Raw genomic sequence first — 11,125 nt, forward strand, 5'->3', positions numbered from 1 at the left:
TTTCTACTGTCTTCTGCTGCCCAGGTCTTCGGACTCCTCATGCTGAAAAGCTTGCTTTGTGTTGTGTGCAACCTCTCCCCGGCTCAGTGAGTTCGATACTTCTCCTTGTCTGTCTGCCCCTCCAAGGCCTGTCACAACTGAGCTGTGTCTGTTTTTCACTCTCTCTGCCATCCCTCCCTTAAACACCCATGTGGGATCTGCCATCCTGGGGACTTCTCTGAGACAGCATCTTCTGCACCGCAGAACCCAGCAGTCCACATTGTTATCAGAGCCAGTTTCTCATCTTTTCTGACAAAGCAGAGATAATACAGATCTCCAGTAATTGAAAACTTCACTGAAGCTGGTTGTCCTGGGCATCTCACCCGACCTCTCCATCCAGGATTGAATGTTGTTGCAGCCGTAGGAACCGTGTTCAGGAGTAAACCCTCGGAGGCCAGCACACAGGCTGTGTGTTATCTCACTCACTCTGGGGGCTTGGTATCCTGGTTTTCTTGATGAGGATAGTGAGACTCGGGACAGTTAAATGACTTGTCCAGGGTCAGGTTAGTAGGTAGTGAAGACAAGTGTTTTGTTTCCCAAACTTGTGTTTTTACTTTGGAAAATCCTGCTGTAAGACTGGTGGCAAGAGGTGAAACAGCAATAGATAACCCATAAAAATCTCCATGGTGTATGTGTTAGCCCGAAAGCACAGGATATTTCCTGGAACTTGGAAGGGCTGCTCCAAGTGACAGGGTTGCTGTGAATTCTTGAGGTAGGCTTTGTGCTCACCTGGTGTGTGGTTGGTTCCTTTTGAGTTTCCTGGTTGTAAGGGAGCTTGGGAGCATGGAAAGAGCCGCTGACTTGAAGGCATGACTCCTGGATTCAGGTCTGAATTGTGTCACTAGTTTGCTTTGTGACCTCTGTGGGCTGGGTAGCCTTGTCTGAAAATGAACATGTCTTCCCAGGTTGTGAGATGAAATGGTTATGAAAATTGTTATGAACATTGCTCACTGAACAGAGGGTTCTAGGTGCCTGCTGCTGGCAGAGCTGGGCCTGCTCCAGCTGCTTGTCGTGGGGACTTTGATGGCAGGCAGTGGCTGGAGGTGGGCAAGAAGGCTTCCTCCTTACCCTGGGTTTGTGTAGTGCTGTAACTGTCACCCTGAGGTGGGCATCAGGGTGGCTTTTGGGGTGGGAGCCCCTGCCTGCAGGTTGCTTCATCTCTGAGACCTGTTCCTCACATGTACAATGAAGATGGTAGAATCGGCCTTAGTGGGCAGTGTGGGAAATAAATGAGATGCTCTTCAAGTGCCTGGCATATGACAGACAGATGCTCAGTTATTTGCTCCTGCCCCACCCTTTGAATTCATAGGCTCCTGTATCCTCTTTTTCCCCTTTGATATAATAGTTACTGTTGAGTGCTGTAATGGGTTGACTGTTGGTCCCTGAAAAGATAGGTCCATATCCTAAGCCCTGGTACCTGTCAGTGTGACATTTGGAAAAAGATCTTCACAGATGTAAGTGAAGGATCTGGATCATCCTGGATTATCCAGGTGGCCCCTAAATCCAGTGATGTGTCCTTAGACAGAGGTACACAGAAGGGGAAGGGCACATGAAGGCAGAGGCAGAGACTGGAGTGATGCAGCCACAAGCCAAGGAATGCCAGGAGCCCCCAGAAGCTGGAAGAGCAAGGAGGGGTTCTCCCCTGGAGCTGACGCCTTCATTTTGGACTTTCAGCCTCCAGAACTGGGAGAATATGTTTCTGTTTTAAGCCACCAAGTTGGTGGTAATTCGATATGTCAGCCCTGGGAGCTGAGTACAGTGCCTGCTGTGTATCAGGCATGCTGTAGGATTTTATGCGCGGAAACTTGGCTCCTTTTCCTACAGGAGAGCCCGCCAGGCACCGCCACGCAAGGGGGAAATGGCAGTGGATGAAAAACAAAATCTCTAAAAAATAGCAAAAATGTTTTGAAAGTTTAAAAAAAAATAAAATCCCTGTCCTCATGGGACTTAAATTTTAATTAGTGGAGACGGGTGATAAACCCTATGTAGTATTTTGTATGGAGACATGTTATGGGGAAAAATCGAGGAGGGGTAGGAGTGACCATTTTGAATAGGATAGTCAGAAAAGATTGCACTGGTTGGTGTCTTTTGGGTAGAGACCTGAAGGAGGCAACGTTGCAGACACCTGGGGAAAGGGTGTTCCAGGAAAAAGAAACCGCAAATGGAAAGGCCCTGAGGCCAGAGCACGGTTTGAGCATGGAGAGAATGTAGGAAAAGGCCAGTTGGAGCAGAGTGAGTAAGGGGAGCGAAGAGAGGCCAGAGACAGTGAAGCTCCAGGTCATACATAGGGCCCTGCAGGGGACTTGAAGGACTGTGACCGAGTCTGAGTGAGGTGGGGAGCCGTTCTTCACAGGGAGCTTGCACAACTTGTCCAGGTCCCCAGAGCTGAAGAACGGGGCCTCGAGTGAACCCCGGTCAGCCCAACTCGAAAGCCTGTGCTGTCTCTGGGACGCCATCCTGCAGCTCAGCCCCACCTCCAAAAGGGAGGCAAGCAAAAGCAGCCTCTGTTGACATGTAATATCGCAGCATTCATAGAGCTCTGGATAGCTTTCCAAGCGCTTCCTCATCTGTTACCTTGCTGCCTCCTAACCAGCGGCAGAGTTGGGATCCTGTGCCAGGCCACTGCCAGCCAGGCCACCTTACCCACCCAGTGCCTGTCTACTCCCCTGTTCCCTGGCCTCCCAAAGAATGGTCTGTGCAGCTCCATCTCTTCTGCTGTCCCCACCACCAGTCCTGACATTTGGCAGTGGTGGTTCATAGGAATTCAAACCCACTTGAGCAGCCCCCAGGTTAAATGTTTTGAATTTAATGCCAGAGTTGCATAGTTCAGGTCAGAATCTCCTGTCTCCGTCATTGAAATTATGCCAGGTCGAGGTGGGACGTATCTGACAGCCTCTCAGCACTTTCTTACCTTGCCAGCAGGGAGATGGGCCATTTCAGGAGCCCAAGGTCACACAGACGCAGTGTGAGAGCGCCTGGCTTGGGGCCATTTCCCAGTGGCTTGGTCCAGGTCCAGCAGCAGTGCTGGGCAGCCAGCAGCCCTTGTGAGGGGCAGGCACAGCTGAGCTCTGCCTGGCACCGCTCGAGGAATGCAGGGCCTTCAGCAGCTGTAGCCAGCTTGCGGGGTTTATATGCCCAGAGTGGAAGAAGCAGGTTCATAGTCTTCCCATGCATAAGGGGAGTGAGAGTTTTATCAGGGAATGGGGAGCCCTTGGTGGCACCACTTAGCAAAAGTTGTTGCACCAGCAAGAGAAGGCAGCATAGCAAAGGCTGAGGGCTTGGGATGGGTCAGAGCTGGGTTTGAATCTCAGCTCTCCACATACTAGCTCTGTGATCATGGGCCACTTACTTAGCTTCTCAATACCTCACTTTCCTCATCTATAAGATGGGGTAGCACCTGCCTCAGGATTGTTCTGTTGATTAAGTTATATAAAGGGCTTAGCGCGGCCCTTGGTCCTACTCTGTGATTAGAGAATGAAGGCCATTATTACTATTACCTGGCCTTGTCCTTGGAAATCAGTCATGATTATAGAGGCAGAAAGGTCATGTGCGGATCAGCATGGCTGCTTCGTGATGGGGCTGGGCCTTGCAGCCTCCGGACTCACCCAGGAGCTCTCTCCACTCTGTAATCCTCGGGGGACCAAAGGCAGGCCTGTGTAGAGGCTGAGGCACAGAGAGGCTGAGGCACTTGCCTGGAGTAGCCCAGCCCAGGGGAGCTGGGCCTCATGCAGAGTGATGGGAGAATTAAAGAGTGGTTTGGACTTGGGAGCCTTCCAAGGACAGGGCTTGGCTGTTGGCCGGGGGTGGGGGGAGGGGAGGGACATGCCCAGTCCTCTGGCGTTTGCAGCTGGAGAGATAGTGGAGCCACTCAACTGAAGTAGCGGGGCTGGAGCAGGTTTGGGATGGGAGGCCTGTGCAGGTGGGTAGAGAACTGGGTTCGGACATCAGTTCGAGGAGCCGTGGACGTCCAGGTGGAGTGCCCAGGGTGTAAGAATTGGGGCAGAAGCAGTGAGCAGCTGGGGCTGAAACGTTGATCTTCAGACCCAAGGCTAGAGCTGGTTCCTTGACACAGACCAGCCTCTGGTGGCTTTGGTGTCCTTTCCACAGTGTCTTTCTCCGGCTTCCTTATACCCTGGACTGTGAGCCCAAGAGGAGGCTTGCTTTCGAGTAGGGCCTTGACCTTGGGTGGCTACTGACCACCTGCAAAATGAGGCAGGGGGACCAGTTGTTGTCTGAGGGCTGCAGCCCTGCGGTTCTAGAATTCTGGGTAGCGCCTTAGGATCTACACGGCCAGGAGCCCCACGAACGCCTGAGAAAAGAGAGGTAGCACTTGGGAGCAGCAGCCTCTGCAGTAAAGAGAATGAGTTGAAAGAATGCATGAATAAGGAAGTGAGTGAACGAGGGTTGAACGGAACGATGTAAGTGTATGAGTGAGTGATGGAGTGTGCTTTAAATTCCTTCTGGAACGTGGAGGCACAGAATGAGTAAGCGATGGCGGTATGCACTGCCCTGCAGGGTCTTTGGCAAGTGAAAACCGTGGCTGTGCCTGCACTGGCTCTTCTGCCAGGCCTTTCGTCCCACCCACAGCCTGCCCTGCAGACTGGAGACCCTGCAGGCCTGGAATGTGCTGTTGCTGGGGTCAGGAGCCAGCCTCCGGTGTGGGGGAAGGGCATCAGGAAGAGGCAGAGGGGGAGGCAGGAGAGGGCCAATTTCAAGGTCCACAGCCTGACCAGCAATTTCCTGATGTCCGGAAGGAGGAGCGTATGGGAAGCAGCAAATCTTCCTGGTTCCTGTGGCTCCACGTTCCTGTCAAGCCTGCCCCTGAAAAACCCAGCTTTTCCTTCTGGCCCCACCCTGCCCCTCTCTAGCCACCTGAGCAAGGCCAGGGTACCTCCCTCCTGCCCCCACCCCTACGCCCATATCTTTCCCTGGGGCCGTGGAGCTGGGAGAGTGGACTCACTCTGGCCATGGCTGGGAAGTGGCAGGGGGCCTCAGTTCAAGTCCTGACGCTGCCCCCTTAGAAGCTGGGAGATGCCAGGCGAGTTGCTTCACTTCTCTGAGCCTCTGCTTCCTCATCAGTCAAAGTGAGAGCGTCATTCTCCCCCGCTGCCTCCTGGCCCTCCCACGGCCCTCCCACGTCTCAGCATCTAAAGCTGTCAAGTGCGATGCAAGTGCTGGTGTTCCTCCCCTCTGTCCCTGTTGTGTTGACTTTGTCACCTGAGAGGAGGCGTGCCCTCCCAACCTGTGTTGTGTGCAGCAGAAAGCAGCCCCCGCTCAAAGCTGCCACAAAGTCTGACTTTCTGTTTCACACAGGAAGGGCTGCCTTGCTCACAGCTCCGTGCAGACGACACGTAAGAGGGAGGGAGGTAAGAGGGAGACAACAGGCCTTGTCAGCCGCTCTGACCTGGCTGACTGAAATCTCTCCAGCCTGACAGCCCCTTCCTTGTCACTCGGTCCTCGGAGGAGGTGACCTCCCTGTGTCAGGAAGCCTCAGAAACCGCTTTCCACTCTGCCTGCTTCTGACTTGCCGAGCAGGCCAGGATGACACTGAGTGGCAGTTGGGAGGGCTCTAGCCCCCATGATCTCCACCGTAACCCCCGGTCACCGCTAAAGAGACACAGCATGAACAGGGCAGACCCAATTCTGTCAGGGCCTTTAGTCTCCCCGACTCCTTCCTGCCAAATTCCCACCCCTGCACCCCTCCTGTGGAGCAGCAGGAGCCCGCCTGTTAGGGCCTGGAATCCTGTGTCAGCGCCCCAGCCCCGACCCCGCCAGCCTGCCGATCCTGCCAGCCTGCCGGAGCAAGCCCAGTCCCAGTCAAGCTTACCGCAGTCGGAGGGGGGCCGGGAGCACGGGAGGCTGGGCCTCGGGGCTGTGGAGCTGGCTCCCGGGAGGGTTCCTGCTCACCCAGCTCATGGGTGCGCAACAGTGAATGAGTTTACAGTGAAAACCAGCTGTGAGGGGTGAGCTGGACACCGTGCTGCCCCATACACCGGGGACACATCCTTGTGGCGAGAGTTCTTTGAGAAGTCAGAAGGAGCTGGACAGAAGGAGTCCTGGCTGCACCTTTTGACAGCTGACGGGCGTTAACCTCTCAGAGCTTCTTCCTGCTCAGTACACGGGGGTCATGTGACGCTCATAGAGTGTTGTAGGGAAGCAAAGAGGTGATGCACATTAACAAGAAAAGCAACACACACAATGCCTGGCATATGCTTAGCGCTCAGTGAAGGCTGGCGCTCAGTATTATTAGGGATCTCGATGGGGAGAGACATCTGCACAAATAAATGCCACACATTGTGAGCAGCTGCTCATCTGTCTTTACATACCAGTTTCAGGCATGTGGAAATTCCTCTCTGAAGCTGGGAAAGATATCCCCTCTAGATTCCATCTAATTCTAAGGGTGAGATTCTGTGAGAAGACCTGGAGTTTTGGCTTCTCTCTGGGCCTATCAGGGAAGGCTTCAGGGAGGAGGTGGTTTCTGAGTTGGGCCTTGAAGCCTGTGTAGGATTTGGAACAGCAGCAGTAGGCATTTCAGGCAAAAGGGGTGAGGGACAGTGTGGCAGGCTGAGACCTCACAAGCAGCCTATAGCACAGGGAGTAAGGGTCAGGGGAGTGGGGTTCAGTCCCAGCTCCCCCTCTAAGTGCCTCTACCTCCCCCTTTGGGCTCCAGTCTCACCTCTCAGTATGCTGAGGGAGCTTTGCTAGATAATCCCTAAGGGTCCTTGCCAGCCTGGATATTTCAGTGGCTTCTTTGACTTGCCTCCCCGCCTGGGACAGACGAAAAGGTAAAATACGAGTATTCGCAGCTCAGAGAATACCCTCCCAGTGACAGCAGCACGTGGGCCTCTCTGTTCTGGAGGGTTTAGTTGAAGGCTTGTTCTGTTTTGGGGTGAGGCTGCAAACCCACTTGCCCAGTCCCAGACGCATTTTCCGGAATGTGTATGTGCATCGAGCAGCATGGGCTGTGGAGGACGGCTTGGAATAGCCACCTATCCCCAGACATAGCTGGGATTCCAGGGGACCCAGGCCTCATCCAGGGAGGCTGGCCCGGGGCTCAGGGTGCTGTCCTGGCATGCTCAGGGCATGCCTCTGGGCCAGCGACATTGGAGAAGAGCAGTGAGGCAGCCGCCACTCCTGCCATCCAGGCCTCCTGCTCGCCTCCCGCTGCCCCTAGTCCCTGACCCCCCAGGTCCCACAATGCTCCTATTGTCCGCAGCTCTGCCAGGCTGCCCCAGGGAGCAGCTCTGAGCCCAGGGCCTGGGCAGGGCCCTGACTCCTGGGGCACAGCCTGGGTAGAAAGGCACAGTAGTCAGACCCACATGGAACTTGGGGAATCCTAGCATCTGGCAGCCAGAGAAGCTTGGAAAAACGAATCCTAGAATTAGAAGACCCCGGGTGCTGAGGCTCCAGGCTGTGCAGACTGCAGGGATGGCCCAGCTCACGAAGCCCTACTCCCTCCCCTTTGATTCTTTTCGTTCTAAAGTTGTTCTTGTGCCACCTGACTTCCCCAGATCCTCGTCTTCCGGGGCTCTGCCCGTAGCCCTGGTGCAGTGTGGACAAATTTCCTCTTGCTGATTTGGAGCTGGTTTTGCTTTAAAACTAGAGTGGGATTTGCTTCTAGCAACGTTAATTATAACTGCAAACAATGTTGTGTTACTATGAGAAAGTAAAAATGATTTTTTTTTCCAAGTGACTGGTTAATGCTACAACCAGAATGAGAGTCTAAATATTCATCAGCAACAAACGCTGTGTATGGGCTGCCTCGAGCAGCCACACCCGCGGAGACAGAAGGGAGAAGGGTGGTTGCCAGGGGCTGTGGGGACGGGGAGGGAAATCGGGAGCGCGTGCCAGTGGGTACAGAGTTTTGGGGGTGATGAAAATATTCTAAATCAAATGTGGTAATGGTTGCACAGCTCTGTGAATATACTAAAACCCACTGAACTGTAATCTTTAAGAGTGAATTTTATGATATGCGAATTATATCTCAAAGTTGTTATTTAAAAAAGTTAGACCTGTTCTCATTACAAATTCAAACCATAATACAAGACTCACTTGCAAAAAGTGAGTCTGCCATCCCCTCATCTCACTCCCAAAGTTACCCTCTGACAGCTTTTGGGCAGGTATCCTTTGCTCCTGACGTTTTAAAATTCCATATATATGTACCTGTAAATGTTGAGATACATAAACATAGATATGTAATACATATAAATTTTGTTTTGCAAAACTGGGCCCCTGATATGCCTGTTATTCTGCAGCTTGCTTTTTTCACTTCTTCTGAGGATGTATTCGCATGACATTCTCTTTAGCAGCTGTGTGGTTCTCTGTTGTCCAGCTGTGTTGAAACTTAATTGCCCAGTCCCTTACTAACAAACATCGAGGTTGCTCCCAGTGCTTTGCTGTGAGCGAACAATGGACATCTTTGTATGTGCCTCTTGGGGCCCCTGGGGGAGTATTTCTGGAACACAGAAGCCTAGAAGCAGGCTGCATCACAGCGTGGGCGAATCCCCACCTTTTATAGATATTGACGTTGGACTTTAGACGGGTGTCATCCTTGTCATCCAGCAAGTCAGTGGCAAAAAGAGTAGGTGTGGGTGAAATGGGGCCAGCCAGGCATCGCCTCCCACCCCCAGGGACACTCATACACACATGGCCTCTGAGAGAGAAGCAGCCCACCAGCCCCTCAACAGGTGCAGAACCAGGTGGACTCGACGGCCAGAGGTTCCCAGTGGCAATGATGAAATTCTTCCCTACAGCCTCTCCAGGTCCCCTCCATGGCGGTTCCTCTCCCTTTTCTCTTTCGTTGAAACTTACCTTGAAATCTCTGTGTGAAAATAAATGTAAACCAGGGCCTGCCCACTGGTGTAGTGGTTAAGTTTGCACACTCCACTTTGGTGGCCTGGGGTTCATAGGTTCGGATCCTGGGCATGGACCTACACACCGCTCATCAAGCCATTCTATGGCGGCGTCCCATATACAAAGTAGAGGAAGATTGGCACGGATATTAGCTCAGGAACCATCTTCCTCAAGCAAAAAGAGGAAGATTGGCAACAGATGTTAGCTCAGGGTCAATGTTCCTCAAAAAAAAAAAAAAAAAAAGGAAAGAAAGAAAAGAAAGAAAGGAGGAAAGAAAAAAGAAAAGAAATGTAAACCGTGCGTCCTGGTCGTTCATTCACTGGTTCATACCCACCAGTGTTTATTGCATGTTAGCTTCTCCCACTGCCCAGTGGGTTCTGGTTTTTCAGCCTGCCTTTGCCCCTCTCTCCTTCACGGCCCTCCTGCAAAGTAGGTTGGCAGGAAGAATGGTGAGTGGAAAGCAGGGCACCTGACCCAAACTAGTCAGAGGCTCCGCTGGACGCCTGTTGTTCCCTGGGCTTCATTTTTCCTTGCCCCTTATCACACTGGACAGAGTAGCGAAGAGTCTGTGTCGCTCACCAGACTGGCCAGCCCTTCCCTGCGCTGGTGCCTGGGCACCTGCAACTGATACGCTGGAATGAACTAGAAAGGATTCAAACTCTCCCTGCAATGGCCTCTCTCACGGGCTTGCATTCAACTTGGTTTCTTGGGAGATGGGTTCACTCAGCTCAAATGTCCCTCCTCAAGGAGGCCTTCCCTGGCTGCTCTGTCTGTCTCCATGGTTCTCTCTCACCACGCTTTGCTTTCTTTTCTTCTGAGCACCCCCTCACTGTCTGGAAGGCTCTTCGTCGATTGGTTTCCCTGTTCACTGCCTGACTTGCCGACTAGAACGTTAGTTCCCTGAGGGCAGGAAGCCTGGCTTGCTCGCTCCTGACTCCCCTGGAGCTCCCCAGCTGGGGAGCAGGCGCTCAGCAGATATTCCTGGAGTCCCTGTTTGAATATAAATGCAGGCACAAGGTCTGGAAGGACTTGCAAACTGACAAGCAGGGCCCCTTCTTAGGAGGACACTGGGACTGAGCGAGACACTCAAGCGGAAACTTTAGTTTTATTTTATTTGTAAATTTTGACAAGGAGAATGCATTCACTTCTTAATTGACTGTTAAAAAATAAAGAAAAGCACTAAATCCCTCAGTCCTAATCCTGAAGTTACGGCATGATTTGGGGCCAGTGGCTTGACTTGCCTGGCTGGCTGTGGCTTCTGACCTCACCTGTAAACACGGTCGCACCTTCCACCTGAAGCCTGGATTTCATCTGCACAGCACTTTTCTAGCCATTATCTCACCTGGTTACCCACAACCCTGGGACGCCGGCAAGGCAAAGATTATCAGCCCCATTTTACAGGGTAGGAAATTGGGTTTCACAGAGGTGAGCTGTCTGCCCTGCGGCCGCATAGCTGTGGTCACGTAGGTCCTTGCTGCCTATTGTGGTGGGCTGACTCAGAAAGTGAGCTTACAAAGCCCACAAATGGCTAATGGGGGCCCAGAAGGTTGTGGAAGCTATTATTATGGCAACAGGATCAAGGGCAGATCTGGAGCTGTCTTCCGAGACCTGAAGGGAGCCCCTTAGGCTGATGAGGACAGGGATACGCTCCCTCCTACATTTTAAAGAGTCCTGGTGGTCTTTGAAGGCCAAGGTGGGTGCTGGTGTCAGCGTCCTGTCTCTGATTTGATAGTGTCTGGAACCCTCCCTTCCTGGAGTTGCCTTCCCACAGAGGGCAGGGCAGGAGGTGGCAGCAAAGGGCTGGTGAGGGGCCAGGAGGGCTGGCCAGGCAGCCTGAGAGTCCACATTCGGGGCCAAGATGGCGGCCTTCCAGCCTCGGACCGATCTAGAGTGTGAGGCTGGCCCAGTTTGGCAAGCCGGGGTCTCCTGCCCGGGGTCATAAGTATGTTCTGGGCTGGGACTCAGTGGACCTTTGAGGAGGTGGGAGTCCCCAGGTCAGTCTCTCTCCTCGGTAACGTACTCAAAAAGGCCCAGGTGACAAGCTGAGTACCAAAAATTTCCAATCTATTATACCACATGTTTACCAGGGACCAGGTATCAATGGTTAGAATTTATGAGTGATGCCTAAAGGGACAGGCACGTTACATCTTAATCCTCTCAGCCTCCTTGTTAAAAGGAATTATCCCCGTTTTTAAGATGCGCAAACTGAGGTTCAGGGCGACTCAAGATCACA

The sequence above is a fragment of the Equus przewalskii genome, chromosome 29, assembly GCF_037783145.1.
Source record: "Equus przewalskii isolate Varuska chromosome 29, EquPr2, whole genome shotgun sequence".
Taxonomy (NCBI): domain Eukaryota; kingdom Metazoa; phylum Chordata; class Mammalia; order Perissodactyla; family Equidae; genus Equus; species Equus przewalskii.